The sequence below is a fragment of the Dromiciops gliroides genome, chromosome 4, assembly GCF_019393635.1.
Source record: "Dromiciops gliroides isolate mDroGli1 chromosome 4, mDroGli1.pri, whole genome shotgun sequence".
NCBI classification, from domain to species: domain Eukaryota; kingdom Metazoa; phylum Chordata; class Mammalia; order Microbiotheria; family Microbiotheriidae; genus Dromiciops; species Dromiciops gliroides.
Genome location: NC_057864.1, coordinates 227726204 through 227752599, shown reverse-complemented (window position 1 = coordinate 227752599; position 26396 = coordinate 227726204). Strand labels below are relative to the sequence as shown.

At 35.5% G+C, this 26396-nt stretch overlaps 1 protein-coding gene across 1 annotated transcript in view; it reads left to right on the top strand.

Annotated features, from left to right (window-relative positions):
- The window catches only part of LOC122752702 (zinc finger protein 850-like), a 1092329-nt gene that overhangs the window by 512036 nt on the left and 553897 nt on the right, over positions 1 to 26396 (top strand).

Below are 26396 nucleotides of genomic sequence, written 5' to 3'. Positions count from 1 at the left end.
AAAAGGAAATGGCAAACCATTCCAATATCTTTTCGAAGACAAACCCAAATAGGGTCATGAAGAAAGGAACACAACTGGAAAAGGACTGAACAACAGCAACAACAATCCTGTAGTGGTGTAAGCATTGTTCTACCAACCTCACCCCCTCCATTCATAGAGTTTCTTTTAATTATAGCTGTCTTGATTTTTATTTTTGCAAGAGCTTATAAATTTATACAGTCTCCTTTGTTATTCTTCCTAAAACTATTCTTTGTCTTTACCTTGACCTTCTATTTCTCTACCCATCCCTGTCTTTCCAAGCCATCACCCTTGCTCTGGCTTTACTTCTTTTCCTCATTTCTCAACAGTCTTGACCTGTTGGTTGACCAGTCAAACTGTACACTATTAGCTACTCTTGAATCCTGTATCTCCTTATTCTGTAAACAGTCGTGCTGTGCCAATGCCTAATTTTGAATTAGCATCGCCATTTGCCTTCTCTGTTTCTATTCATATTTTACCAAATGCTGCTGGATAAAATTACTCCCAAAGCTATCAATGAATTAGTGAATCAGTGAAGCATTCATTAAGTATATACTGTGTACAAAGCATCATATTCAGTGCTGAATGAATAAACTAAAAAGTATTCACAATTCCCTACCCTTTAAACCAGAGACTCCATTACTGGGCCTATTCCTCAAGGAATAAAAAGCCCCCATCTACTTCAAAATATTTATAGCTAGGGGCAGCTAGATGGTGCAGTGGATAGAGCACCAGCTCTGGAGTTAGGAGGACCTGAGTTCAAATCTGGCCTCAGACACTTAACACTTACTAGCTGTGTGACCCTGGGCAAGTCACTTAACCCCGATTGCCTAAAAAAAGAAAAGGAAAAAAATATTTATAGCAGCACTTTTTGCGATAGCTAAGAATTGGAAACAAAGTAGATGGCCCATCAGTTGGGGAATTGCTAAACAAATTATGGTTCATGTATAGTGGGATATTGCTGTTCTGTAAGAAATTATTTGTGTAATAAATATAAAGAAGCATTATATCCATATCAGAAGGTAGAGAGAAGCAAGCAGAGCCAAGAAAACAATATATACTAACTACGACAATGTATAAGGAACAGAGATACCAAAAAGTAAATATAAGCAAATTATAAAGATCAAAAAGGACTCAAAAGGAAGAGATATGAGAAAATATTCCCTCCCTACACTTTTATGGAGGTGGGACATCCATAGGTATTAAATATTGCACATGTTTTAGGACTTTTTCAATGTATTGATCAGTTGTGCTAATTTTTTTCCTCTCTAAAAATACTATTTGTTATATGGGGTGGCTCTATGGGACAGGTAAGGGGAGAGATACATGTAATACTGTTGTGATGTAAGTGAAGTAGAAAATATCAATAAAAACATTTTTAAAATACTGTGTAACAAGCAGATAAAACAGTACAGGGTTGGGAAATGTTTAACAAAATAAAAATACATTAGAACAGAGATAATAAAATGTAGTTTTCTAAGTCAATATATGATCTTTTGATCCTTTTTAGAAGCCTCATTTCTATTTCAGTTTGAATTGTTTGACATCTCTTCTCTAAACAAGAAACACAAGACCAAACTGCCAAGGAAAGAAAAATTAATGGCATAAATTACTCTTTCTCTAGAAATCACTAACAAAAAAAACCCCAAAACAAAAAACTGGCCTATAAGTTTAAAAAGGAGGGCAGGGAGGACTATTAAGAGATTTTTATTAAAAAGTACACAAGGGGCTAAAAATGAAATCAGAATTTAAAGAAATGATAGTGGAGAAACAGGTGAATCAAACAAAATAGAATATGAGGGAACAAAACTGGGTTGGAGGGACTGTGGACTTGTGGAATTGTGCTGTGCCCTAATTTAAGTCTGAGTGAATAACAAAGGAAAGATAGTCTCTCAGCAAAACAGCTATTGGAGAAAGAGGTAATTAGCAGAAGGCAAATGTAGAAATAGGGGGAATGGAAAGGGAAGGTCTCAACTCAAAGGGAGGGATTGCAACCGAAGAACATTCCTATGGGAGAGGACATCCATTGATTAGCAAGCATTTACACGCCTAGTATGTGCTAGGCATTGTGCTAAACACTAGGGATACAGAGATAAAAAAACAAAACTTCTGCTCAGACAGTTCACAGTGTAAAGTGTTCACACAAGATAAGTTGGGGGTAGTCTCAGAGAGAAAGCACTAAGATTAAGGAGAATTGGAAAAGGTTTCTTGCAGAAGTGGGGCTTTAGTAAGGTGTTGGATAGCTTCCGAAGCTGTAGGTTGGAGGGCTTAAGTTGAGGGAATAAGGGGATTGGGGAAAAGTCCATCCAGGGGTATGGGGGGGGGGAATGGATGAAGAATTGCATGGAGAGTGCCGGGGAAGAGCGCAGCAGATCCAGGGGACGTACAGGTAACCACAGATGGTGCTTGTCTAGAACTCGACTGAAGAGCGATTAAGGGCCTTGACTTTTTAGAGAATACAGGCCAAAATGAGAGAGAGGGACTCTATAATGGTTTTACATGGATGGAGTTGGAACATGAGTGTGGAGCATTGCATATATTGTCTTATTTTTGTGCATTGATTAGTTTTGCAGAATTTTTTTCTTTTAAAATAAAATTCAAAGTAATGGCTCTAGGATATGAGAGAAATGTAAGTGATGCAAAACAAAAGTTGATAAAAATCTACATGTTTTTAAAAAGTCTGATATATACAATATTTCATACCTGTGGACCACCCACAGGTGTTTCTTCTCATAGCTATTTGGGGCCATGTTTGGTCTTTATAATTTCAGATCATTAAGTTCTGATTGTTCTGTTATTGTTCTATCTGCATTGTACCCATCGCACCCGGTTTGTTGTTTTTTTTTACAGTTCTCATTTCATTTTGCATTAGTTTACATGAGTGCTTTTCTGTATTCATCATATTTGTGTTTTCTTACTGTCCTATAACATTCCTCCTTTTGGTGGGCATCTGCTTCCAGTTTCTTGGCTATTTGGCCTTTTGGGCAGGGGGTGGAGGGGTGGTGATGGTGGTTCTTGATATAAATGCCTAGCAGTGGAATCTGTGGATCAAAAAGTCTCCTACTGAACCTGAAGGTTTCCCCCTCATTCCCCCCAATTCCAGATTACTTTTCAGAATGATCATACAACAACAATGCATTCATGTGCTTGTCCTTCCAACGTTAATTATTCTTATCTTTGCCTATTTGCCAAATTTAATATGAACCTCAGGGTTGCTTTGATTTGCATTTACTAGTGATTTGGTAGTTAATAGTTTGCAATTCTTTGGGAAATTATTTTTTCCCTTTGACCACTTAATTATTTGAGAATGGCTTTCAGTCTTAATATATCACTATTTATTGTCTATATATCTTGGATATCAGAACATTATTTAATAATACAAATACAAATTTATTATTCTAATTGCATTAATATTGTTCGTGCAGGGCAGCTAGGTGGCGCAGTGGATAGAGCACCGGCCTTGGAGTCAGGAGTACCTGAGTTCAAATCCGGCCTCAGACACTTAACACTTACTAGCTGTGTGACCCTGGGCAAGTCACTTAACCCCAATTGCCTCACTAAAAAAAAAAAAAATTGATTAAAAAAATATATTGTTCGTGCACAAGATTTTCATTTTGTGCTAACAATCATTTATTTTAACTTTTTTTTATCACCTCTGTCCTTGGGTTAAAAATTTATTTCCTAGGGAACAGCTAGGTGATGCAGTGGATAAAGCAATGGCCCTGGATTCAGGAGGGCCTGAGTTCAAATACAGCCTCAGACACTTGACCCTTACTAGCTGTGTGACCCTGGGCAAATCACTTAACCCCCATTGCCCCGCAAAAATAAAATTGAAAAAAAAATTATCTCCTACCTATACTTATGAATAATAGAGGATACATTTTTCTTTCCTTTTTTTTTTTTTTTAAAGCAGGGCAATGAGGGTTAAGTGACTTGCCCAGGGTCACACAGCTAGTAAGGGTCAAGTGTCTGAGGCTGTATTTGAACTCAGGCCCTCCTGAATCCAGGGTCAGTGCTTCATCACTGCGCCACCTAGCTGCCCCCTTTCTTTCCTTTTTTATGGCACATCATTTTTCACTTTGCTAATTGATCAATATGTGACACACTTGCAGTTTTATTGTACAAAAATATGCAGATACCAGAAGGATCTTAATGATATAAAAATACTTGAGAACTACCTCCATCAACTAAGTATAAAGTAGTAGCCAGGTGTGGTATATGATGGTGATGGAATATTATAGTGCTATAAGAAATAATAAGCAGGTTGATTTCCAAAAGGCCTGGAAAGACTTGTATGAACTGATATATAGTGAAGTGAGCAGAACCAGGAGAACATTGTGACACAGTGACAGCAATATTGTTTGATGAAGAACTAAATGACAACTATACTCAGCCATACAATGATCCAAGACAATCCCAAAGGACTCATGATAAAGAATACTATCCACCTCCTAAGAAAGAACTGATATTGATTGAACCCAGACTGAAGCATGCTATTTTTCACTTTCTTTCGTTTTTTTCTTTTATTCAAGTGTTCTCATACAAAATGACTAATATGGTAATGTTTTACATAATTGCACATATATAACCTATATCTGATTGCTTACTGTCTCATAGAGGGGAGAGATGAGGGAAAGGAGGGATAAAATTTGGAATTCAAAACTTTAAGTAAAAATGTAGCCAGGGAACTATGGATGGAGGTTCAGTGTCTTACCCTGAGTCAATCTAGAACCCAGGTCTCTGTATCCTCAAGCCTGGTAGTATATCCACTATACCAAGCTACTTATTTATTGAAGAAGAAAATGCTCTCAGTCAATAAGTACTATGTGTCTACTATGTGCCAGGCACTAAGAAGTTAAGTCCACCTAATCAAGGAAATGAATCCAGTGAATTAGTGTGTTTATCCAGAAGCCAAACAAATATTTGGAAGGTTAAAGGGAAGAAGAGGGAGAATTACCTCTCGATGTCAGAACTAGGACTGAATGAAGTAAGTTGCAGGAAGGCAGATTTTGTTTCAGTGGAAGATTGACAGCTTTATGGTAGCTAGAGCTCTCTAAAATTACCTGTTAAGTTTTACCAAATGGTTGAAAATACTTAGAAATATTCTAGAGCAGGGCTTCTTAATTTTTTTCCACTCACAATCCCTTTTTACCTGAGAAATTTTTATACAGCCATGTATACATAACCTTTTACTGTTGCCAAGTTTTTCGTGATCCCCCCCCACACATTTAGTTATGCAACCCAATATGGGGTTAAAGAAGGTTCTAGAGGAACCTGTATATTTGGGTTTTTTTTATCGTCTGAGAGCTATGTCTAGTTGGCCTGTTAAGATTCCTCCTAACTCTAAGATTGTGTGTTTCTATAATGTCTTCACATATTCTCTTTGTTTATTTTCAGCTTTTAATTCTCTTCCTCCTACCTCCTAGACCTCTGTTAAGTAAGCAAGAAAACATGTATAGTCACACACAAAATTTTTGCATTAGTCATGTCCAAAAGTGTGTGTGTGCACGCATGTGTGTGTGTGTGTGTGTGAATACATGCACATGTGCGCATGCCCTAATCTTCATTCTCAGTCCATCACTTCTCTGTCTGGAGGTGGGTAGCATGTTTAATCATTAGTCCTCTGGAATTCTGATTGGTCTTTGTGTTGATCAGATCTTTCAAAGTTGTTTGTTATCACTTTTATTGTATCAGTTGTTCTTGTTTTGCACCCTTTACTTTGTATCAGTTCATACAAATCTCCCCAGGTTTCTCTGAAATTATTATTTAGCTCTTACAGTACAATAGTATTCCATCAAATTCATATACCAAACTTGTTCAGCTCTTCTTAAATTGATGAGCACCTCTTCAGTTTCTAATTCTTTGTAACTACAAAAGGAGCTATTATGAGTATTTTTGTACATATAGGTTCTTTTCCTTTCTCTTTTGCCTTTTTATAATAAACATCTCATAATAGAAGTATCTTAGAGTCAGAGTGAATGCAGTTTAATAGCTTTTGCTGGTGGGGGGGGGGTGAAAATCCCAGATTGCTTTCCTGAATCCAGAAGAAGGTTTAAAAGAATCCATGATCTAATGCTTACTGAGCTCACCTACCACTCCTCCCCACCTACTGGCATTGAAGCTGCACTGGCAGACCCAAGGACACGACATAGGCATTCAACAAAGTACACTCCCACAGCCTGGTCCCTTATTCCTTTTTCCAATAACATGGAGAACCCAGCTCCAGGCTGTGGGAATCGCCCCTGGCTATGACAGCCAGGTGGCTACAATCCAAATAGGAGCAAAAGACTTCTAGGGACCAAAACCCTAGCACACCAGCACTGCAAAGCTCTGAACTTTAGGTGCCAAGGCAAAGAACTAAGGAATAGAGGAAACAGGGCATTTGCACAGGGGCTATCCAGCACCCTACCAAGCTTGAAGGAAAGAGCACAACATTTGACTGGGACCACTTCTGACCATCCAAAATTCAACTGGGGCAGGGACGTATGCTGGTGAACCATGAATTGTCCAGTGGAAGGCAGGGGGAGAGGATGCTGAAAAGCTTTGAAATCCAGCCCCCAAAGAGCCACAATCAGAAAATGAATGATAATGATAAGAGAGGAAAACTAAAATTGCCAAAGATTTCAGAAAGAAATCTCAAAGACCTTCATCATAAACATAAATGAAGAGGAAAAACTGAAAACAGGAGGAAATATCACCTTACTTTGGTGGTTGGAGGAGTTACCTTTCATGAAGGCTCTTATGGGTGATGAGATAAGGCCCTTTCACTGAGTAAGGTCTAAGAGATTTGGCACTTGAAAAATTTCATCCCATATTGGAAATGGGAGCAATTGGAATCCCTTGGTGCAACTGGCATCAAGAGCATGGACATGAAGATTTCCAGGCATATTAGTTTTAAAAGTAGAGGTGGGCTACATAATCAGGGATGTTATAGGGAAGGACAGTGTTCTCGATGACATCTGCAATAATTGGCATTGTAATGGGAGTGAGACAATGGAAAAGGGCAATCTATGGAGCAATCCTTACATAGCAGTGGCAAAAAGAATCTAGAGGGGAGAATCTAGAATGGATATCTTGGAGGTTTTTATTACACAAGGAATAAGAGAAAAGAGGTCAGATAAATATAGGGGTCATCAATCAGATAATGAGGGTCTAGAATAGTCAGAAATAAAGGAGAGATAATGAAGAAAGTAAAATCTTTTGAAAAGGGACACAAAAAATGTAGAAAACTAATAAACAGGATTAGTTGAAGGGGAGGAGAGGAAGAGAGAATCTACTTGATTGAGAAGAAAAGGGGAGGGGAGAAGAATTAAATAGCCAAAGAAAAGGAGAGAAAAAGGAACTAATAAACACCTCAGGATAAAGGGTAAAATGAGAAGAGGGAATCAAAGGGGTTAGGGAAAAAGCCAGTGAGAACAAGCCCACCTTAAAAACAATAAAGTAACTGAAGGAACATGATCCTGTGTTTATAGGAGAAGAGGGAGAACAAATCATAACTTGAAAAATCCAATATTAGACACAGATGAGGGAAAATATAAGCCCAATTCCTGTAACTTTAAATGTAAATGGATTAAACAATCTAAAAAAAAAAGCATGATAGACTGGATAAGAAAACACTATGATCTGTTGTTTACAAGAAACACACACAAAGGCAAAATAGATGATAGGGAAAAATTTACATCCAGTAAATAAAAAATTATAGCAATCGGTATCTGAGAAAGGAAAAAACACCCCCCCCCCAAAAAAAAGAAAAAACAAGGAAACTATTACATTGAAAGGAACCAGACAACAAAATTATCATTAACAAACATTTGATACAAATGCCTTAACATCCAAATTCATAAAGGAAACACCTGAGCTTCAAAACTACAATAATAGTGATAGGAAATTTGAATACCCCTCTTTCCATTTTGGATTAAAATTTTTTAAAATACTAGATTTAAAAGTCATGACATCTAAATGGGGCAGCAAAGGAATGTACATATTTATACCACATGGAACTTTTTTTATTTTTATTTTTTTAGTGAGGCAATTGGGGTTAAGTGACTTGCCCAGGGTCACACAGCTAGTAAGTGTTAAGTGTCTGAGGTCACATTTGAACTCAGGTCCTCCTGAATCCAGGGCTGGTGCTCTATCCACTGTGCCACCTAGCTGCCCCACACATGGAACTTTTACAAAAATTGACTATGTACTAGTTCACCCACATATTGAAGAGAAATGTTAAAAGGCAGAAAGTTAATACATCCTTTACTATAATGCAACAAAAATAGAAATTTGTTCAGGCAGCACAAATGAAGTGGAGAATTAACAACAAAATCTTAATGAATGAGTCAAAGAACAGATCATAGAAACAACTAGCTACTATATAAAAGAAAATGATGAAAAAACAATCCAAAATTTCTGTTAGTTAAACCAGACCTCATAGGGAAAATCATATCCTTGCAATCATGCATTAACAAAATAGAAAAAGCAGATTATGAAACTGAATATGCATTAAAAAAATTAGAAAACCAACAAATAATCCTAAAATAAATGCAAAAGAAGAGATTAAAAATAAGAGTAGAAATACACAAATTAAAAACAAAATCCATAGAAATTATAAATAAAACTAGGGGCAGCTAGGGGGCATAGTGGATAGAGCACTGGCCCTGGAGTCAGGAGGACCTGAGTTCAAATTCGGCCTCAGACACTTAACACTTACTAGTTGTGTGACCCTGGGCAAGTTACTTAACCCCAATTGCCTCACCAAAAATAAATAAATAAATGAAATGAATGGTTCTTTGAAGAGACTAATAAAATTGATAAAGCCTTAGTTAATCTGATTATTAAAAAGAGAAAATCAAATCAATGAAATAGCAGATGGGCTAGTTAATTGCAGCAAAACCAGATGAAAAAGAATAATCAATATATTATGCAATATATTATGCTGCTAACAAAACAGATCACAAAAGAAATTAATACCTTCAAAATATACTTTAAAATATAAAATAGTCAAATTTTCAAAAAAACTCCTAGTTTTATTAATTCATTTCTTAATTTTAGTTTTGTTATTCTGTGCTTTGATGTTCAGAATTTCTATTGTGGTGTTCAAATGGGACTATTTAATTTTTTTGTTTTCTAGTGGGTTTCTTTTGTTTGTTTTTAGCTGAATACCTAATTTATTGATCTGCTCTTTCTCTCTTTTATTGATGAAAATGTTTAGAAATATAAATGATCTTCCATGAACTTACAACTCTGCACCAAAAATTTTGGTATATTTTCTCAAAAACCAAATTCCCTTCATCATTTCTTATAGCACAATAGTATCCAATTATATTTATATACCATAACTTGTTCAGCAATTCCTCAATTGATGGGAACCCCCTCAGTTTCCAGTTTGCCACAGCAAGAACTTATGTTTCTCTTCACTTCTCTTTTTATTTTTATTTATAATTTTTATTTTCCCAAATTACATGTAAACACAAATTTTGACATCAATTTAAAAAAATCTTTGTGCTCCAAATTCTCTTCCTTCCTTCCTCCCCCACCCCCAAGAACTCAAGCAATTCAATATAAGTTACATATGAGTAGTCATGCTAAACATTTCCACATTAGCCAGGTTGTGAAAGGAAACAAACACACAATTCCATTTTTTTGGGCCGATCACAAAACTTCAGATAAAGGAACTAACAAAAAAATGAGCTTCAATCTATATTCAGATACCATTAGTTCTCTCTCTGTAAAAAGAACTCTGTAGAACTTTTTCATAAGACCTTCAGAGTTGTCTTGGATCACTGCATTGCTGAAAATAACCAAGTCATTCACAGCAGATCATTTTACAATATTGCTGTTATTTTGTACATTTCACTCTGCATCAGCTCATGTAGGTCTTTCCAGGTTTTTTTTATTGTATCCTCATCAATTTTTTTTATAGTAATGGGGTTATTACAATAACAGTAATAGATAACATTTATATAGTACCTTATATGTGACAAAGAATTTTCTTCACAATAGCCCAGCAAAGTACCATATGTTTTATCATCATCAACCAATCTTCATCATCAATCAGTCCTCCTCCTCCTCAATCAATCCTCATGTTCAATCATCAATCAATCATTAAATCAATAAATCAATCTCAACTTCTTTTTTTGTACTTCAACATTTCTATTTAGCTCTGGGTTTTTCATCAGGAAGACTTAGAAATTCTTTATTTCATTAAAGATTCCCCCTCCCCCTACCCTCCCCCTCCCTCCCTGCCCCTTACAGGAATATACTCAGTTTTACTAGGTAAGTTCTTTTTTCTTGTAATACTAGATCCTGCATTCCGGAATTTTGTATTCAAAGCTTTTACTCCTTTATAGTGGTAGCTGCTGAATTGCAGATGGCTCTTTTTACTTGAATTCTTTCTATCTGCCAACAATATTTTTTCTTTGATATGAAATCTCTGGATTTTAGCTCTTTTTCTAGGAGTTTTCATTTTGGGATTTCTTTGAAAAGGTATTGTTTCCACATTGCCCTATGTTTCTAAAAGATCTAAGAAGTTTTTCTTTATAATTTCTTATAATACAATTTTAAGCACTTTAATTGGTCATGGATTTCAGATGGGGCAAGGGAAGGAAATAAACATTTATATAGTGCCTACTTTGTGCCAGTCACTGTACTGAATGCTTTAGGAATATCTCATTTGATCTTCACAATAATACTTAAAGGTAGGTACTATTATTCCTATATTACAAGTGAAGAAACTGAAGCAAGCTTAGGTTAAGTGACTTGCCTAGGGTCACTCAGCTTATAAGTGTCCAAAATTGGGTTTCAACTAATTTTCCTGATTCCAGATCTAGTACTCTCTCTACTGTGCCACCCAACTACTTCAATTATCAGTCTGATGATTGTTCAATTTATCTCTATTCTTTTTTCCAGATCAGTTGGTTTTGTTGTAAGATACTGTCACCAGGAAAATAGGTGGTGGTGGTCCTTAGATATTCCTCCTTAAAGAATTACAACTCTCTGGGGGTGGCTAGGTGGTGCAGTAGATAAAGCACTGGCCCTGGATTCAGGAGTACCTGAGTTCAAATCTGACCTCAAACACTTGACACTGTGTGACCCTGGGCAAGTCACTTAACCCCCATTGCTCTGCAAAAAAAAAAAAAAAGAATTACAACTCACACACAGAATAAAATGGTCTTTTATTTGGGCACTAGAGAGGGTGATAAAGAGGGAAGACTCCCCTCTTGGGGAGGAGATGGCCTAGAGACAGGCATTTTTTCTCCTCTGCCCAATGGAGGGGAGGCCAAAGCTTTTATAGAGGGTGGGTGGGGTGACTGACCACCTGACAATGGAGGGGAGGTGGTCCTGACTTCTAGAGTTATCTCTCTCCCCTGCTCAGGCAGCAGCCATGCCTGATGGGTTTATCTCCCTTCTTAGGTGTGTTAATCCTTTAGTTTAGCTTCTCAAGAAAAGTTACCCCCAGACACATATCAATACCTTACATTTTCTTTTTTCAGATTTGATTTTTTAAAAAATATTTCTTCTTGTCTCATGGAGTCATTAGCTTCTATTTGGTCCATTCTAATTTTTGAGGGATGACATGGTTGTTTTTTGTTTTGTTTTTCACTTCTTGTGCCAAGCTATGAATTCCCCTCCAATTCTTTCTCCATAGCTCTCATTTATTTTTTTTTAATTAATGTTTTTATTTCATAAAGTATTTCCCAATATCACATAAAAAATTTAACAATCATTTAAAAAATATTGTTCCAAATTCCCTCTCCAATCTCTGCTGCTTCCTTGAGAAGGCAAACAATTTGATATCAATTATATATGTGAAGTCATGCAAAACATATTTCCATATTAGCCAATTTGCAAAAGAAAACAAACAAAAATAAAGTAAAAAAGTATGCTTCAATAGGCATTCAGAGTTCCAAGAGTTCTGTTTCTGGAAGTGGATAGCATTTTCCATCATGGATCCTTTGGAATTGTCTTAGTTCATTATAATGTTGGGGAAATAGGTGGTGTGGGGGTCCTTAGGTATTCCTCATTAAAGAATTACAACTCACACACAATCCAATTAGAATAAAAGTCTTTTATTTGGGCACTTAGAGAAGTGACTAAGAGGGAAGTAAGAATTCACTTAGACTTCACTTTTCTCCTTGACTAGAAGAAAGGTCAAAGCTTTTATAGATACATGGGGAGACCATCTGAAAATGGAAACTTCCCTTTTGGGGTGGGGAAAACTTGAATGAGGAGTGGGATGTTTCTTTTGGAATGATAGTCCTGACTTCTGGAGTTATCTCTGTCTGCTAGCTCAGGTTGTAGTCATGCCTAACTGACTTTCCTGCTATAGAATTCAATCTTCCCAAACTTCTTAGGTGTGTCCATCCTGATAGGTAGTTGGCCAATTTAAGCTTTAATAGTCCCTTAATTCCTCAATCTGTCTTAACCCCCATGTCATTATTGATCAGAGTAGCTAAGTCTTTCACAGTTGATCATCCTTACAACATTGCTGTTATCATGTATGTTTTCCTAGTTCTGCTCATTTTACTTTGTATGAGTTCATATAAGTCTTCCCAAGTTTTTCTGAACCCATCCTGCTCATCATTATATAGCACAATAGTACTCCATCACAATCATACACTACAACTTATTCAGCTATTCCTAAATTGATGGGCACACCCTCAATTTCTAATTTTTTGCCATCACAAAAAGAGTTGCTGTAAGTATTTTTGTAAATATAGCTTTTTCCCCTTTTTCTTTGATCTGTTTGGGATACAGACCTGGGCGTGGTATTGCTGGATCAAAGGATTCATGTACAGTTTTATAGTTCTTTGGGCATAGATCCAGATTGTTCTCCAGAATGGTTGGTCTAGGTTATGGCTTCACCAGCAATGCTTTAGTGTCCTTATTTTTTCCAAATCCTCTCCAGTATTTGTCATTTTCTTTTTCTGTCGTGTTAGCCAATCTGATAGGTGTGAGATGCTATCTCAGAGTTGTTTTAATTTTCATTCTCTAATCAGTAGCGATTGAGAGCATTTTTAATGGTTATTAATAGCTTTGATTTCTTCTTAAAACTACCTGTTTATATCTTTTGATCATCTATCAATTAAGGAATAACTTATTTTTATAAATTTAGCTCAGTTCCCGATATTTTTGAGAGATAGGACCTTTATTAGAGAAATTTGCTCTAACATCTTTTACCCCAGTTTCCAGCTTTCCTTCTAATTTTGGTTAGATTAGTTTTGTTTTGTGCAAAACCTTTTAAATGTGGTCAAAATTTTTCATTTTGCTTCCTATCTCTATCTCGTTTGTTCATAAACTCTTCCCTTATCCATAGATATGACAGGTACATTTTCCTGTGCTCCTCTAATTTAGCATATCCTCCTGTGTGTTAAACTCACTTATCCATTTTGCCCTTATCTTGGTATATGGTATGAGATATTTGTCTATGTGTAGTTTCTAACAAACTGCTTTCCAATTTTCCAGGTAATTTTTGTCAAATGGTGAATTCTTACCCTAAAAGCTTGTGTCTTTGGGTTTATCAAACACTAGCTTCCTATAGTCTAATATTTACTACTTATATTTCTGTTCCACTGATCCACCACTGTATTTATTATTACCAGATTGTTTTTATGATTACTGTTTTGTAATATAATGTGAAATCTCAAAATTCTAGGCTACCTTAATTCACATTTTCTTTTTTGTTTAGTCCGTTGGTATTCTTCACCTCTTGTTATTCCAGATGAATTTTGTTATATTTTATAGTTCTAAAAAATCATTCTTTGGTAATTTGCTTGGCATGGCATTGAATAAGTAAATCAACATAGGTAGAATTGTCATTTTTATTATATTAGCACATCCTATCTGGGAGCAATTAATATTTCTCTAATTGTTTACATTGTCTCTTATTTGTGTGGAGTGTTTTGTAATTGTATTAATATAATTCTTGAGTTTGTATTAGCAGGTAGACTCATAAGTATTTTACATCTGCATTATTTTAATTAGAAAATTTCTATCTCTTTCTGATGGATTTTGTTAGTAATATATAGAAATACTGATGAGTTATATGGATTCATTTTATATTCTGCAGCTTTTCTAAAGTTTATTGTTTCAATTAGTTTTTTAGTTGATTCTCTAGGATTCTCTAAGCATGTCACCATGTAACCTGCAAAGTGATCATTTTGTTTCCTCGTTGCCTATTTTTATTCTCACATTTTCTTTATTTTATTCCTATTTATAGCACAATATTGAATAATAGTGGTGGTAACATACATCCTTGCTTCACCCTTGATCTCGCTGAGAAGGCTTCAAGTTTATCCCCATTATAAATAATGCTTGCTCTTGGTTTTGGATAGATACTACTTATCATATTAAAAAAGATTCCATTTATTCCTATGATTTCTAGTGTTTTTAATAGGAATAGGTGTTGTATGTTGTGAAAGGTTTTTTCTGCATCTGTTGATATAATTATATGATTTTTGTTGGTTTTGTTATGGGCATTGTCTATTTATGGTGATAATTTTTGTAATAATGAACCAGCCCTGCATTCCTGGTATAAATCCCATGTGGTCATAATGTGTGATTTTGTTATCTATCACTGTAATCCTCTTGCTAGTATTTTATTTATAATTTTTGTACCAGTATTCATTAAGGAAATCAGCCTATAGTTTTCTTTCTCTGTTTTTGCTCCACTTGGTTTAGGCATCCAAACCATATTTATGTCATAAAAGGAATTTGTTACAACTATTACTTTTCCCATTTGAAAATACATCATAGTATTTTAATTAATTGATCCTTAAATTTTGGAGGAATTCACTTGTTTGTGGTTTTTTAAAATTATTTCTGCATTAATCATGTTGTGATAGAAGAATCAAAACACAAGGGAAAGAAAACCTCAAAACAAACAAACAAAAAAGTAGAAACAGTTTGGCTCAATCTGCATTCAGAATCCACAGATTTTTTTTTTCTGGATGTGGAGAACATTTTCCATCTTGAGTTCTTTGGAATTATCTTGGATCATTGCACTGCTAAGAAGAGCCAAGTCTATCACAGCTGATCATCATACAATGTTGCTGTTACTGTGTACAATGTTCTCCTGGTTCTGCTCACTTCATTCAGCATCAGTCTACTTAAGTCTTTCCAGGTTTTTCTGAAATCTGCCTGCTCATCATTTCTTACAGCACAATAGTATTCCATTACATTCATATACCACAACTTGTTCAGCCATTCCCCAGTTGATGGACATTCTCTCGATTTCCAATTCTTTGCCATCACAAAAAGAGCTGCTATAAATATTTTTGTACATGTGGATGAATCCCTTTCCCTTTTTTATGATCTCTTTGGGATACAGACATAGTAATGGTATAACTAGGTCAAAGGGTATGCACAGTCCCATAGCCCTTTGAGCATAGTTCCAAATTGCTCTCCAGAATGGTTGGATCAGTTCACAACTCCACCAACAATGCATTAGTGGGTTGAATTCACTTGTAAATCCATCTGGTCCTGGGGATTTTTTCTTAGGGAGATCATTAATGGCTTGTTCAATTTCTTTTTCTAGGATAGGGTATTTAAGTATTGTATTTCCTCTTCTACTAATCTGGGCAGTTTATATTTTTGTAAATATTCATCCATTTTACTTAAATTATCACTTATTGGCATATAATTGGCCAAATTAGCTCCTAATAATTGCTTTAATTTCCTATTCACTGTTGGTGAATTTACCCTTTTCACTTTTGTTACTGGTAATTTGGTTTTCTCCCCCCCCCCCCGCCTCCTTTTTTCGTCAAATTAACCAATGACATATCTATTTTATTGTTTTCAGTAAAACATTATTATTTCTCTATTTCATCAAACCAGTTCATAGTTTTATCCATTAGTTCAATGATTTTTTTTCAGACTTTTAATTCTTTTAATCTCTCCTTTGTCAGCATTTCCATTTTGGTGTTTAATTGGGAATTTTTAATTTATTCTTTTTCTCATTTTTTAAGTTGCACACTAAATTCATTGATCTGCTCTTTCTTTTATTCTCTATGCATATATATATGTGTGTGTGTGTACATACACACATATATGTTTGCATATATGTATGTGTATATCTATACATATATATGTATAAATATACACATATATACATATCTATAAATTGATTTTTTCCATCTGAGTACTTCTTTGGTTGCATCCTATGTTATCTAATTGTTGTCATTCTCTTTTTTGAAATTATGGATTGTTTCTACTTTTTTGTTTGTTTGTTTTGAGGTTTTCTTTCCCTTGTGTTTTGATTCTTCTATCACAACATGATTAATGCAGAAATAATTTTAAAAAACCACAAACAAGTGAATTCCTCCAAAATTTAAGGATCAATTAATTAAAATACTATGATGTATTTTCAAATGGGAAAAGTAATAGTTGTAACAAATTCCTTTTATGACATAAATATGGTTTGGATGCCTAAACCAAGTGGAGCAAAAACAGAGAAAGAAAACTATAGGCTGGTTTCTTTAATGAATACTGGTACAAAAATTATAAATAAAATACTAGCAAGAGGATTACAGTGATAGATAACAAAATCACACATTATGATAATGTTGTTCTTTGATCCACTCATTCTTTAAGATTAGATTATTTAATTTCCAAATATTTTTTAATCTTTGGTTCCATGGCCCTTCATTGAATGTAGTTTTTATAAACATTATGGTCTGAAAAAAGATGCATTTAATATTTCTACTTTTCTGAATTTGTTTGTGAGGTTTTAAAGCCCTAAGATAGGTTCACTTTTATGAAGGTGTTATGTGTAGTTGAGAAAAAGGTATACTCTTTTCTGTTTCCATTCAGTTTTCTCCAGAGAGCTATCATAGCAATTTTTTCTAAAACTCTATTCCATTCCTTCACTTCTTTCTTGCTTATTTTATGGTTAATTTTATTTAGCTCTGAGAGGGAAAAATTAAGTTTCCCCTACTAGTATCATTTACTGTTTATTTCCTCCTGTAATTCATATGAATTTTGCTTTAGGAATTTGGATGCCATTTGTTGCATATTACTTCATTGTGGTTCCTTTTTATCAAGATGTAGTTTAACTGCTTATTCCTTTTAATTAGGTCTATGTTTGCTTTTTTTTTTTTTTGGTCTAAGATCATGATTGCTACTATTACCTTTTTTATTTCAGCTGCAGCATTAGAGATTCTTCTCCTTTTCCTTATTTTAACTCTATGTGTCTCTGTTTCAAGTTTGGTTCTTGTAAACAACATATTGCTAGATTCTGGTTTCTAATTCATCCTGCTATCTGATTCCATTTTATGGATGAGTTCATCCTATTTACATTCAATTATGATTACTAACTGTGTGTTTTCCTCTATCCTGTTTTCTTCTGTGCTCAGTTTAGGATCTCTTCTTGCCCTAATACCCAGCCTTTTTTTTACTATGCTCCTGACCATGCCTAACTCCCACTGTCCACAAACCTCTGTTTCCTTATACCAATGTGGGCTATAAAAATTACTCACTGATTTTTTTCTTGGATTTCCTGATTAAGACTTGGTCTGGGGGGCGGCTAGGTGGTGCAGTGGATTAAGCAGGGGCCCTGGATTCAGGAGTACCTGAGTTCAAATCCGGCCTCAGACACTTGACACTTACTAGCTGTGTGACCCTGGGCGAGCCACTTAACCCCCATTGCCCAGCAAAACAAAACAAAACAAAAACAAAAACAAAAAGACTTGGTCTGGTCCATTTCTCTGGTTCTTGTCTGGAATTGTTGTTGGAGGGAGTTCATTACTTCTTCCTGCTCCTCTTCCAAACATAAGTAAAGATGGGAGATTATCATCAGTTAAAGGAATAAATAGGTAAATTGAATTTTTGAAATTGTTACCTGTGAGTTGAGCTCTTCTCTGTTACAAAAAACTTACTGCCCTGCTAAGCTCTTTTTCTTTTTTCTTTTTCCAAATTGAAGGCTATTGGCAGTAGATGGAGCCATTCTTCCTTTCTTCTAGCTTCTCTTCTATCTGAATTTTTCAGATTTTTCAGCATTCTGCCAGTGTATGTGCTTTGTAAAACAAACTGTTGGAAGAATTTATTGAGCATGAGCTAAGATTATTTTTCTGACATCTAGACTGTAATAAAAGCAGGACTCCAATATGAATCTATTTTCTTAACAAAAAAAGGTGGAGAGGAGGGGACAGAAAGGAAACAGAGTATAGGCCCTTGTGACTTTCCCTCATCTTGTATCAGTACTGAGAAGGATGAAACCTTACCTTTGTTTGTCCTTTCAGTCTTGGGGTAAGGCAACCAGCCTGGAAAGAAGAGATAAGCCAAAAGAGACTGCATAAAGCATGTTTCTGAATGATCGAATTTAAGCTTTCACCCTGGAATTCATGTCCAAGTTTCTTTCTTCTCACCCACAACGTGGGGAGGCCTTACCTAAAAGTCAAAACTCCCCATGGTACTTTGTGGGCCACATCAGGTCTGTGCTCCACTCTCACCCTGGTACAACGGACCTTTCCTGCTGACCTTCTAAGCTATCTTTGGCTGGGAAATGATCTCACCCTGTCTTTTTGTGGGTTCTGCTGCTCCAGGAATTGTCTTATGGCATTATTTGGAGCTATTTGGAGGGATTGTGTGGAGAGATCTGGGAATTTACCTATTTTCCTTCGCCATCTTGGCTCTGCCCCCCCCCCCCACCCCTGAGTTGTTTTCATTTTCATTTATCTTATTTTTAGTAGAGGACCTATAATTCTCAGGTCATATCTGCTCATATTATCTTTGAGGTCAATTTCTTCTTATAGAGATTTCAGATGATCTTCCAAATTTCTTTTCATTTTATTCTATTTTTTTTTAATTTTAAAACATTTTTTTTAAAATTTTTTGCCGGGCAGTGGGGTTTAAGTGACTTGCCCAGGGTCACACAGCTAGTAAGTGTCAAGTGTCTGAGGCCGAATTTGAACTGAATCCAGGGCTGGTGCTTTATCCACTGCGCCACCTAGCCGCCCCTTTTCATTTTATTCTAACAATTTTTCTTCTTTTCCTGCATTTTTTATTCCCAAATATGTTGTTATTGTTATCTTCTTCAGAGAATTTACTATTTTATAAAGATTATTTGGATCTTTGTCCTAAATTAACTATTTTCTTGTCTTTAGAGCTTTAATGTGTTTACTAATCTCCATCTTTAGTTTCAATTAAGTTTAAAAAGCATTTATTAAGTGCCTACTATAATCACCTTCTCTCCTAGGTATTGAGGATTCAAAGATAAAAGTGAAATTGTCTCTATACTTGAGGAGCTTACATTTTACTGGGAGTAGAATGTAATTTAATTTAATTTGTAATTGATCTTCTGAACCATCTTTTAAAGTTCATAGCACTGTAGTGCTATGAAGAGACATATTCTTATCCAAACAGGAGATAGTGGTAATTACAAAAGACAAAATAGACAACTTTGATCATATGAAACAGAAGCTTTTACACTAACAAAATTCATATACCTAGGATGAAAAGGGAAGTCATTGAATGGGGAAGAAATTTTGTATACAATTTCTCTGATAATGTTTTCGTATCCAAGATATATAAACAATTTATTCTCCAGAAGAGAAGTGGTCAAAGAATATGTTGGCATTCTCAAAAGAATGTATTGCAAAAATATATGCAAAGTATTCACAACCACCTGAAAGAATGATCCAAAGCCCTAATAGTAAAAGAAATGCAAATAAAAATAACCTTAAGGTTTCACCTTACACTCTGCAAATTGTCACAGATGATACAAAATGGCCATAGTCAATGTTGTTCAGACAGCTAGGTGGCACAGTGGATAGAATGCTGGGCCTGGAATCAAGAAGACTTGAATTCAAATCCAACCTCAAGTCCAACTTACTAGCTGTGTGGTTTAGGCAAGTCACATATCCTCTGCCTTGTTTTGCTCATCTTTCAAAAGAGGATAATAATAGCACCTATTTGGTAGGGTTGTTGTGAGGATCAATGAAGATAATAATAATAAAACACTTAATACAGTACATGGCAAATGTAATCCTTATATAAATGTTAGTAGTATTATCATCATCATAATTATTATAGGGGTTGTGTAATGATAGGCACACTAACATATTGTTGGATCTGTAAAATGATATATGAGATAAATACAAAGAAGCATGGATAGAGCTATATAAACTGTTGCAGAATGAATTAAGTAGAGGCAAGGAAGCAATATACACAATAACTAGAACTGTGTAAATAGACTCTAATAAAGTTATAAAGCTCAAGCATGACGAGATCTAAGAGGACACTCTCAACTTACCCCTTTGTAGAGACAGAAACTACACAGGTATTATACATTGCACATTTTTAGACTTTTTTAAATGTATAAATTGTACTCATTTTCCCCCTCTTCTGTTTCTTTTCTTTTGCCTTCAAAAAGCATTCTTTGATATATTAGATGGCTCACTGTGAGAGGGAGACAAGGGATGCTGAAGACATAAGACATAAATAAAAACTTAAAAAAAAAAAGCAAGCAAAAAGTCCCATAGTAAAAAACGACAATAACAATTTACTTAGAAAACAGATCAAAGATAAAAAATAATTATAATTGGACTATCTTAAAGTCATGACCAAAAATAGAGCACAGACATTATATTTCAATAAATCTTAAAAGAATACTGTCTAGATTTTTTTCTGAGGGTGAAGTGGAAATAGAATCTACCAGTCACCTTCTAAAAGGAACCCTAAAATGAAAATCCCAGGGACAGCATAGCCAAAGAGAAAATGTTTCAAGCAGTCAAAATGAAAGAATTTAAGTACAGAGGGGCCATAGTCAGGATCAAACATGCTTTACAAGGAACTGCTATAAAGAACCAGAGAACCTGGAATATATTCCAGAAGGCAAAGGATGTCTTCATAGCCAGGTACAACTGAGCAAAAATAAATATAATATTACAAGGGAAAAATTTACCTTTATTGAAATATAGGATTTCTAAGCATTCTTGATGAAAAGACTAGAACTGTTGAGAAACTTTGTTCAAACATTGGAGTGTAGAGAAACACAAAAAGGTAAACACATGGGCAGCTAGGTGGCGCAGCAGATAGAGCACTGGCCGTGGATTCAGGAGGACCTGAGTTCAAATCCAGCCTCAAACACTTGACACTTACTAGCTGTGTGACCCTGGGCAAGTCACTTAACCCCAATTGCCTCCAAAAAAAAAAGGTAAACACAAATGAGCAATAAAAAAAGATTAAACAATGACAAAAGGCTTATGTTCTAATAAGGGAAGATGATTCATGCGTCCTTTCTGAATTCTATCATCATCCAGGTTCATAGAGGAAGTCCAATTAGATAAGGAATGCCAGTAGTTCTGTTAGATATTTATGACCTTAAGAAAAGAATGAAAAGAGTGAGGAAGAGTAATATTCCAGGAGAAATTGGAAAGGAAAGTTATGGGAGATTATATCACATAATGAGGGCACAGAAGTAAACATCTATATAGACAAACAAGAGTGAGTAGGGAGGGTAATGGCTGACATTTGAACATTATGGGAGAGGTGGAACCAAGATGGAAGAGTAAAGGCAGGGACTCACCTGAGCAAGTTCCCCTCTAAATTTCTAGTCTTTGAGCCCAAAACAACTTAGAATGTCTGCAGAAAAGGTCTGTCTCACTGAGGTGAGAGTGCAGCAGTCTGGCACAGGCTGCTCCCCAGCAAGCTAGCAGCAGGTGTTGGAGGTGGCTAAATCAGAGGTGGCTTCTGGAGTTCTCAACCTACAGACAGCAAATGGATAAGAAAACATGTAAGACGGAATTTACAGGGGACCCTTCACTGGCACTGGGTGCCGGACTCTTGCATTGCCCCTAGGCAGTTCTTGGTCACAGTCCCAGGGCGAGAAGGAGCAATAGCACAATAAAGCTTACAGCCACAGGGGAGCAGGGACCTTGGTCATATTTCCAGTGTGAAAAGTATATAGTTGCTCACATACTAGAGCACAGGCCAGGAGGGCAGTGACCACAACTCTCCTTAGATCATACCACCTTGGAAGAGTTGAAAACCTACAGACCCTCAGAACTAGTTCTGAAAACAGCAGCATAAAAAACCCTCCATCCAGGGAGCAGAGCCCAACTTTAACATCAAGTTAAAAGTCAAGAAATAGACTGGGAAAATGAGCATTTTGACTCTTTACCACTATCAGGAGTATGTGTGTGTGTGTGTGTGTGTGTGTGTGTGTGTGTGTGTGTATGTATGTATGTATGCATGCATATGTGTGTATGTATTGCGGTAAAAAACGGAAGTTTTAGGTTAATCATTTGAGAGTTGAGCACATGCTACTGAAGTGGCTTTTGAAGGACCACCCTTTTGGGGAGAAGTCCGCGACGAATGGCCATGTGCCTGCTGCTGCCCGGAGAGTGTGGCCAAGCACGCCGTACTTCCAGGACGCCAATTTAAAACTGAGAGTGGAACGGAAGTTCACTCTCTGTCTTGCTGACTCTGGCTTCTTAGCTTAGCAGTGGCAGCACATGTGTTTGGCTCTGGTTTTCAGCCTGCATTTTTTATTCCCAAATATGTTGTTATTGTTATCTTCTTCAGAGAATTTACTATTTTATAAAGATTATTTGGATCTTTGTCCTAAATTAACTATTTTCTTGTCTTTAGAGCTTTAATGTGTTTACTAATCTCCATCTTTAGTTTCAATTAAGTTTAAAAAGCATTTATTAAGTGCCTACTATAATCACCTTCTCTCCTAGGTATTGAGGATTCAAAGATAAAAGTGAAATTGTCTCAGCCTGGCAGGCAGTTTTGGGATTCGTTGAGTTTTATAAAAGAATATAGACTAAGTTCAGATCTAAGATTATTCATTTGTATTTCTACTTTCCTATTTCTCTAATTGGTATCACCTTTTTGTTATCTAATTAACTCCCAAAAAATAAAAGCTAATCCCTCACTGATTAAAGCTCAGAGGCTTCTTTTCTTACTGGTCTGGGAAATATATAAGGGAAAAGTTAAAGGGGGAGTTTAATGCTTGTATATCCAATTTTAAATCTCACAGTTTATATATACATATATGTATACATAATAATATCTTGAAATACATACATATATACATACATACATTCTTCTTTTGAGGTAGCAGAGAATGGGAATCTGAGGCAGTGTTCATTAATTGAAGAATGAATGAACAAATTATGATATGTAAATGTGATGAAATATTATTGTGCCACACTCTTATCAGTGTTAATGACCATCTAGGATTCCAGAGATCTGATGATGAAGCATACTGTGCACCTCCTGATAGAGATGAAGGGTCAAAATGAAGAATGAAACAATTTTTAAAAAAAATATAGCCAATGTGGAAATTTGTTTTGATTGACTTTTCTATTGTTTTCAATTGGGTGTGGAATGAGTGAGAAGGTGGGTCTTGACTGATTTAAAAACAAATATTTTTTTAAAGAAATAAAACTATTGAAACAATAATTTCAGCAAAGTGTCCAGATATAAAATAACACCACACAAATCATCAGCATTTCTTTATGTTACCAATGAAATCCATCAGAGATAGGAAGAGAAATTCTATTTAAAATCACTATAGACAGTGTAACATTTTAGTCTACCTGACAACACACACACACACACACACACACACACACACACAGAGAACTATATGAACACAATTAAAAAACACTACATAAAGATTACAGAGCTAAATAATTAAAAAATATGATTTGCTCACGGATAGGCCAAGTCATTAAAAATGACAAAATTACCTAAATTGACTTTCTTATTCAGTGCCATGCCAATCAAAATATGAAAGGATTACTTTATAGAACTAGAAAAAATAAATTTCATTTGGAAGATCCTATGGTTGAAATTATGAAGGGAATTTTAAAAAGAGAGAAAAACCATGGGGCCTGGTAATACCCGATCTCAAACTATAACTATAAGCATCAAAACAATTTGGTACTGGGTGTATGCATGTATGCATATATATATATATATATATATATAGAGAGAGAGAGAGATATAGATATACACATATACATGCATATATACACACATATACATGTACACATACACATATAGATATGCATACATATTTCTTCTTTCCCTCCCTCCATTCTTTGCTTTCTTCCAAATCTTTCTTTCCTTCCTTCCTTTTGTATCCTGCTCACTCATCTTAATAGTTGTTTCCATAAAAGTAGATTCTGGAATATGCTTTTCCAACTTAATCTGGCTCATTGTACTTGTCAGTGTTCTAACTTATGTAGATAATAGAATCTGTTGCCTTCAGGAAACTTTCTTTCTCCTGAAGTTCAATTCATCAAAAATTTAGTAAGGGCCTACTATGTATCATACACAATGCTAGGTGCTGGGGGAACAAAAACATTCTCTTGGAGACAGGTTGCCATATATAAACAGATAAATAAAGAAAAGAAAAATTTAAGAAAGAGAAAGTACTAACAACTACTGGGGAGGTCAAGAAAGGAGATTGTATCTGAACAGAGTCTTTCAAGTAGACAGGATAGGAAGGTAGGCTAGCCATACCAAATTTGAAGCTATACTATAAAGTGGCAGTCATCAAAACTATTTGGTACTGGGGGCAGCTAGGTGGCACAGTGGATAAAGCACCAGCCCTGGATTCAGGAGGACCTGAGTTCAAATTCAGCCTCAGACACTTGACACTTAATAGCTGTGTGACCCTGGGCAAGTCACTTAACCCTCATTGCCCCGCAAAAAAATCAAAAAACAAAAAAAACCCCTGAAAACTATTTGGTACTGACTAAGGGATAGAGTGGTGGATCAATGGAATAGGTTAGGTACAGGAGACACAGTAGTAAATGACTATAGTAATCTACTGTTTGATAAACCCAAAGACTTCATCTTCTGGGATAGGAACTCAGTATTTGACAAAAACTACTGGATTAGAAAACTTGTATAAACAAAAGTTGAGAACTATCTTTACATGTAACGGAAAAATAAATAAATTTTTAAAAATGCTGGCAAAACTGAAAGATAGTATGGCAGAAACTAGCCATAGACCAACATCTTCCACCTTATATAAAAATAAGGTCAAAATGGGTTGAAGATTTAGACATAAAGGGTGATACCATAGATAAATTAGGAGAGGAAGGAATAGTTTACCTCTCAGTTCCATGGAGAGGAAAACAATTTATGTCCAAACAAGAGATAGAGAATATTATGAAATGCAAGATGGAAGACTTTGATTACATTAAATTAAAAAGGTTTTGTACAAACAGAAGCAATGCAGCCAAAATTATATGGGAGGCAGAAAACTGGGAAACAGTTTTTATAGCTGGCATTTCTGATAAAGGCCTCATTTCTAAAATATATCAGGAACTAAATCAAATTTATAAGAATGTAAGTGATTCCCCAGTTGAGAAATGGTCAAAGGATATAAACAGGCAGTTTTCTGATGAAGAAGTCAAAGCTTTCTATTGCCTTATGAAAAAATGCTCTAAATCACTATTTTTTAAAATTATAAAAGTATTTTATTTTTTTCCAGTTACATGTAGAGATAGTTTTCAACATCTGTTTTTATAAGATTTCTAGTTTCAAATTGTTTTCCCTCCCTCCCCTCCCTTCACCCCTCCCCAAGACAGCAAGTAATCTGATATAGGTTATATATGTACAATAACATTTAACATCTAAATCACTATTGATCAGAGAAATGCAAATTAAAACAATTCTGAGGTGCCACCTGATACCTATCAGATTGACTAATATGACAAAAAAGGAAAATAATAAATGTTGGAGAAGCTGTGGAAAAATTGGAACACTAATGCATTATTTGTAGAGTTGTGAACTGATCCAACCATTCTGGAGAGCAATTTGGAACTATGCCCAAAGGGCTATAAAACTGTGCATACCCTTTGACCCAGTGGTAGCACTGCTAGGTCTGTATCCCAAAGAGACCATAGAAAAGGGAAAAGGACCCACATGTACAAAAATGTTTATAGCAGCTCTCTGTGGTGGCAAAGAATTGGAAATCAAGGGAATGCCCATCAATAGGGAAATGGCTAAACAAGTTGTGGTATATGAATGCAATGGAATACTATTGTGCTGTAAGAAACAATAAGCAGAAGGAGTTCAGAGAAACCTGGAAGGACTTACATGAACTGATACTGACTGAGAGGAGCAGAACCAGGAGAACATTGCACACAGTAACAGCAACATTGTGTGATGAACAATGGTGATAGACTTGGCTCTTCTCAGCAGTGCAACGATCCAAAAAAGTTTCAAAGAACTCATGATAGAAAATGTTCTCAACATCCAGAAAAAAGAACTGTGAATTATGAATGCAGATTGAACCATACTGTTTCTACTTTTGGACTGTTTTTTCCCTTCTTTTTTGAGGTTTTTCCCTTGTGCTCTGACTCTTCTTTCACAAGATGACTAATGTAGAAATATGTTTAATGTGATTGTACATATACAACCTA